Source organism: Rhododendron vialii, chromosome 9a (genome assembly GCF_030253575.1).
Source record: "Rhododendron vialii isolate Sample 1 chromosome 9a, ASM3025357v1".
NCBI classification, from domain to species: Eukaryota; Viridiplantae; Streptophyta; class Magnoliopsida; order Ericales; family Ericaceae; genus Rhododendron; species Rhododendron vialii.
Genome location: NC_080565.1, coordinates 9,556,542 through 9,563,022, shown reverse-complemented (window position 1 = coordinate 9,563,022; position 6,481 = coordinate 9,556,542).

Below are 6,481 nucleotides of genomic sequence, written 5' to 3'. Positions count from 1 at the left end.
AACAATGCTCGCTGGTTTCACTCTCAAGCGCTCAAGAGCACTCTTAAGCGCTTGGGAGTGTCTGGACCCACACCTGCACCTTCTGTTAGTACCGACAGAATGTAATGTGAAGACTACAAAGCGAAATGCTATTTACACAGATCACTGGCTCAGCAGAGGACTTGAAAGACCGAGATAGGACCTCAAATTTTCAAGTCGTGTATCCTAGCCATTGAACAAACAGATCCACGATTTTTAAAAGAGAAAGAGTACACGCCTATGCATGCAGAAGTTCATAAAGCAAAGAAGAATGGGAAAATGAAATGCAATGGCCTGCATGCACTCCCAAGCGCTTTGGAATGGATTCGAGCGCTTGGGAGTGAACTACATACCGGCTTACTCTTAGACAGAAATGACACTGTTTCACCATGCAAACACTCTTATCTAACTTTTTGACAAGAGAAGGTCTTATTTTTAACCTAGGAAAACTTTTATTATGACTTTAAATTTTTAAGGAACATTTATGCTTAAGAAAAAAAATGATATTCTGTGTCTGCATGCCACAACAAAACCATTTTGTTTAAGAATGTATCTCATCCCAGCCTGCTTAACAAAATGCCATGCATGGGACTTGAAACAGTCCTGAGCGCTTTAGAGTGCTCTGGAGCGCTCTGGAGTGTTTCCAGTAAGGGGTTTTGGGAAAACGTTCTTTGTGGACCCTTTATTTTTGCTTTCTTCACTAGGGTCTCCCAACCGTACACCAGTATTAAGGACTAGGACCAGCTGAGAGACCCTCCCTCAAAATGAAGGACAGCCTCTTGACGTGGACCAAAGATAGAAGTGGTTCTACCTTTACTGGACACCCTGCTCCTTGGATGGTGGTGAAAGAACAAAAACTGCAAACATACTGGGTTTCTTGCCCTTTTCTTTGATGATTTTGGAGAACACCTTTGAGGTTGGGAAGAAAATTTTTGAAAGATATTTTCTCTTTGAGCAGAAGAGAGACCAAAGATAGAGTTTCTAGAGAGAGGGAGGGAGCCCCCTTTTCAGCTGCAAAACATGGGATATATATAGGGGATATATCCTATGGTTTTGAAAAATCAAGTCGTTTTTGAAAGAAATCTTTCAGATGATTTCCTCTCTGACTGAGGTTGAGTGTTGACTCACCTCAGTCGGAGCAATGATGACTTGCATGGACAGTGGGAATCTCCTTCATCCATTGGGCACTGGGAGAGGTCTCGAGCGCTTGGGAGCAGTCTCGAGCGCTTGGGACTTTATTCTCGAGCGCTCGAGAGTGAGCCATGCCAGTGGTTTTTGGAAAACAGTTTTGAGCGCTTGGGAGTGATTCAGAGCGCTTGGGATTGATTTTGGTCATTTCTTCCAAGGAGCAACGTCTCAATTGGCACAAGGCTTGTTCTGACCTATATTCATCACCGGGGGGCCTCAGGGTCACAAATTGAAGAAATTCGACAAGTCCAAATTGGGGTGTCTACAGTGTGAAAAGCCAGAAAAAGGTGAGCTGAGTAAGGTTACTTGAAGTAAAAGCGGGCTCCCACTGAAGACGGCTGACTGGCTCGTGTATACCAGATCCAAACCCAAGAGTGTCTCGGCCAGGACCAAAGGGATCACGTTCCTTCGTGCCCCCATCTGGGCAGCAACACTCACAAGTGAGGGGCTGACCTGCCCGTGGGCAGGAATGAGCAAGTAGACGGCAAGTTGGAAGATTACTAAGGCAAAACGACGGCGCGCTTGAGCTTCGTCGCTGTCCAAATCGCCGTCTGGACTATACATCTCAATCAACCGCATGATGTTCATTTGGCCACCCTCAAGGATAGTGTTCGCCAAACCTTGGGAGATGTTGAGCGAGCTGGCTAGCAGTTTAGGCATGCTCGCTTGGTAAGGTGGAACAACAAGTGTAGGGGACGAGTAAGTTCGAAGGTATGCCTGGAATTCTTCAACGGTCGGGCACATCTCGTCATCGCCAAAGCAAAAGACATGGACGTCAGGGTCCCAGAATCGGATGGCAGCCCATAGAAGCGCAGGGGGGAGCGGCACGTGCCGAAGAAAGCGGAACGAAGCAAGGCCGTGATATTGGAAATTGAGTGAGTCAACGCTCAGAAATTGCACCAACCAGGGCCTAAGTAAAGTTGGGAGGGGGTTATCCATGGAAAATGCTGGAATATACTGAAGAAAAAGGGAAGCAATGGAGCCGTGAAGGCCATAATGCATATATCCCAGCTTTATAGGCCTTGGCCATTCTTTCCATTTCCTATCATTCATTCAAACAACATGCTAGCCTCCAAACTACACCACAGTAAAGGACTCTGCCTTCTGGGAACTCAGAAACCGTGTGCAAACCATGTGGGGATAAAAATAAAGTGCCCCCTGAAAAAGAACAGTTGGTCAGTCAAGTGGATCTGGCTCACAGAGACCTGGCGTACGCCAGTTTATAACTGGCGTATGCGTGTCCCCAACTTACTGGCGTACCGGGCCTAATTTCTGGCATACGCCAGTAAGGTTCACCAGAAACCAGTTTGCAGCAGCTACTACCTCCGCATGGTCATTTTCAATTCCGGGGCTGGCTTTGGCCGTTTGTTGGTTCCTACCAGTCGCAAATGTCATTTGGAACTATGGCAAGGCGTTGGATTCTAAAAGCCACGCTCGATGAAGATTTCGGACCCTCGGTGGCTCGTTTCAAGCTAAAATCAAGGATACGGGAGGTCAAATTTCGTTTCAAGGGCTTTTGCCAAGTTTTATCATACCGTACATGTTACATAGGACTTATGTGACTATACGGGGGTGTCGGTTTCAGTCCGGGACCATATCGAGTCATCTTTTGCGTCTTATGTCCGTTTTTGTGGCATTTTTAGCTTTTCTTCGATATTTTCCTCGCACCGGGACAATTGTCCCAGTTTTGGTAGCTCGTACAAGTCGTTATGCACCTATGTTGTCTTTTCAAAGGGTTAGTTTCCTTCGCTCAGGAGAATGTCAGATTTTGGCCTACTAACGCCCAAATTTCCCATATCCTCCGCGTGTCTAGGATATATGTCGTATCCTAAGGCTTCTCTGTCCCTCTTTTCTTCAAGCTAAGTCAATTGTGTATATATGCAAGTGTCTTTTGTCGATTCAGAGCATTCATTAATGCATGCTAGATATTAGTGGATGGTTTGTTCTTTTCCTTTACCAAATCTCATCAAAGCAAGGAAAATCGATAAACAGAAAATGCAGAAATTATATACTACCATGTCAAAAAGCAAAGGCAGATATGTATCAAAGCGGCACAACGGCCCAGGCAGAACTAAAAAAAAAGTACCAAGGCACACTCGCTCAAAAGTCAAAAGGGCACGCAGGCCCTATCCCAAAAGTCAAGTGTCTATCTCAAAATGTCAAAGTAGCAGCAAAGTAAACCGAGGCTCAATGATAGCTCTCAGTCATCAAAAAGGTCCTCGTCGTCGTCGTCGTCGTCGTCCTCGCTCTCCTCCATCTCTCGAGGGTCCATCGGGAACCTAGGGTCGTCCGTGGAGTCAGAGCCGCTGCTGAGGGACGTTTGCTCCTCCTCTTCTTCTTCTTCTTCTTCTTCCTCTCTTCTCCTCTTTTGTGAGGGTCCCTCGGTAGGCCTCTTCTCCGCGGGCCTCTTCCTCAGTTCTCGGCAGAACTGGAGCTCCTCGCTAGCCGGAGTGATCTCCACTCCCCTCTGTACGCTCGCCGCCGGTCGAGAGGAGCTCAGTGCTATCTTCTTTTGTGGAAGAGGCCGCACGCTCTTCCTCCTAGGAGCCGCCCTAGCGCGTCCCTGCATGTTCATTCAAGTCATTTAGCATATACGTTGTGCATATTGTATATATTGAAATGCTAAGTGCAGGAAATTTCGAAAGCAACCCTATCTAAGAGCAGAATGGGAAATTATACCTGAGGTTGCACAGCAGGAGCCGGAGCTGGTGGTGGGTAGTGTAACTGCAAAGAGGCACCGCCGGCTATCTTGTAAAGCTCTTTCTCCATGGCCTTCATCAAGCACGCCGCCTCTCGCACCCACTCCATCGGGGCCTGTGATACAATTTTGGGCAAAATCAGAATGCAAGCCAGATATACATGCTGAAAGTAGGGGTGATTTCGGTTCGGGGTCGGTCGGTTCGGGGTGGATTTTCCCCGGACCGAATCGGTTCAGGGTGAAATTTTTCAGGACCGATCCCGACCGAAGTTAGGTTCGGTTCGGTTCGGTTCGGTTCGGTTCGGGGTGGATTCGGTCCGGTCGGGGATTTCGATCTGCCTGAAATGGAAGGATCAACCTCTTCGCCGGCGACTACTCCGGCTTCTTCTCCGGCGAAACCATGAGAAAGAGGAGAGAGAAGGAAGGGGTCAACTATATATATATATATATATTACTATAATACTAGTAAAAAAGCAAAAGAAAGGACAAGGCTAGGGTCAACTAGCAGTCTAGCAGCTATATATATAAAGAAAGTACTGTGTTTGACAAGTTATAAATTTTTTAAAGGACATGGTTCAGACGTTCAGTGCATTGTTGCTTGTGCGGCAAGTGGGAGAAGGAAAAGCATGTGTACAATGGTTTTGGGAAAAAGAAAAAGCTGCCAGCTTTCTTCTCCCTTTCATATCAATGTAAAAGAAATATATATATAAAAACAAACTTCGGTTCGGTCCATTCGGTTCGGTCCGTAATTTCACATAACCGAGACCGAACCGAACCAGGTTCGGTCCACCCCGAACCGAAAATTTATGGCGCCACCCCGACCGAACCCCGAACCGATCGGTCGGTTTTTTCGATTTTTTTCGGTCCGGTCGGTTTTGAAACACCCCTAGCTGAAAGTAAAGTAAGGAAGCTACAAGGTATAAGGAGTATCGTACCGGTCCTGTGATCTCTGCTGGCACTGTCCTGGCAGGCTCAAATCGAACTGTGGCCTCCTCTCATTGCGTGTCCCGCACTGCTAGGGTCCAAGAAAGCTGTGGCAGCCCGGTCGTTGTGGCGTAGTCACTCCTCTCTCTCGGCTGAGCTGCCCTGCTCTCCCGACTTTGCCTCTCCTCGCCAGCCTCCAGCGCCTCGCCCTACACGGCGATGTGCTCCAACACCCCAAGTGGCCTCGCTAGGCGTTACCTCCGGTAGACGGCATAGTCACGCTCGGGATCAAGAAAGCAGTAAGGCCAGCCGGAACAGTGAAGCGTCGCAGCTCAGCCAGAGTGTACTTGTTTGTATGAGAAGCGTGAGGTGGAAGTGGCCCAGGAACCTGGTACTCAAGAAAGCCCAGTGACTATCGTGTCACCCGATCACCTAAGTACCACCGCCACCCAAAGGCTGACTCCAATAGCACCCGGCTCACTGTCACCACTCTGCTCCTCGTTAAGTACTCAGGCTCAGGCTCTGCATTGCTCCATGGGTCCCACTCTACCTGCAAGACAATTGCAAAGATTCAGAGTCAGATATGCATCAGCGACAGCATTAAAGCAATTCTAAGGGCAGAATGGTCAATTTGACGTGTTGCTTACCTGAGTACCTGACAGCTCGTCAAGGTATGACCTGAAGGCTAGGAGGCTCCCCCTCGATTTCTTCTTGCCGCTCTACATAGGCCCCCAGATCATAGCACGTGGGAGCATCCTCAAGTTTGGACACTTATTCTTCGGTGGGTACATCTTCAGCACTTTGTAAGCCCACAGCTGCAAATGTTCAGACAATCAAAGCATCAGAATACAGTTCATATGCAAATCAAAGACAAGTGCAAGAAAGGAAAATGGGAAATGAATTGCAAGTTTTGTTTCTTACCTCCCACACTCTCTAGTAACCGGCCGTCACCTTCTTCCCCCGCGAGAACTCCCCCATAAAACCATAGCACGTGCCCAGAGCTGCTCCTCCCCAATCAAACCGCGAAGCGGTGCGTAAGTCATGGAGGGCCGGCAAGTAAGACAGGTGCACTGTGGATCGCTTGTTCGGGTACAACGTAGCCCCGAACAAGTACAACAAGTAGGCCCTCGCCATCTGTTCCGCCTCCTGCTCTGAGTCTGGCGCCCTCCCCTGCAAATACCGCTTGAACTAGTCATAATGGATCATCTCCGCCTCGCCCGCCGGTGCCTGCCCTAATAACCACTCCAACGCCCCGGTATCTCTGTAAATCTGAGTCAAATGGGATAGGCTCTCCTCCTACCCTTAAGCCAGTGAGAGCTACAAAGTCAGACGGAGTCACTGTCATCTCCCCGATCGGAAAGTGGAAGGTATTCGAGGAATCCCACCACCTTTCAGCCAGCGCAGTAAGCAGGGCATGGTCACTCTTCATGGCCGTCAACGTGAGGATGAACGGTCGAAACCCTGCAGCATCTACCAAGGCCCTGACTCGCTCCGGCAGCCCTCGGTACAGCTCAAGCGAGCTCGCAGGACCACCGTGACCCCGAGTGCTGGCTGCTCCTCTCTACATACAAAGACAAACAACAAAAAGAGGTTCATCAGCAATTGCAATTCATCTAGTCAGTCGAATTCAGAATTTCAAAAGTAACTCTACGA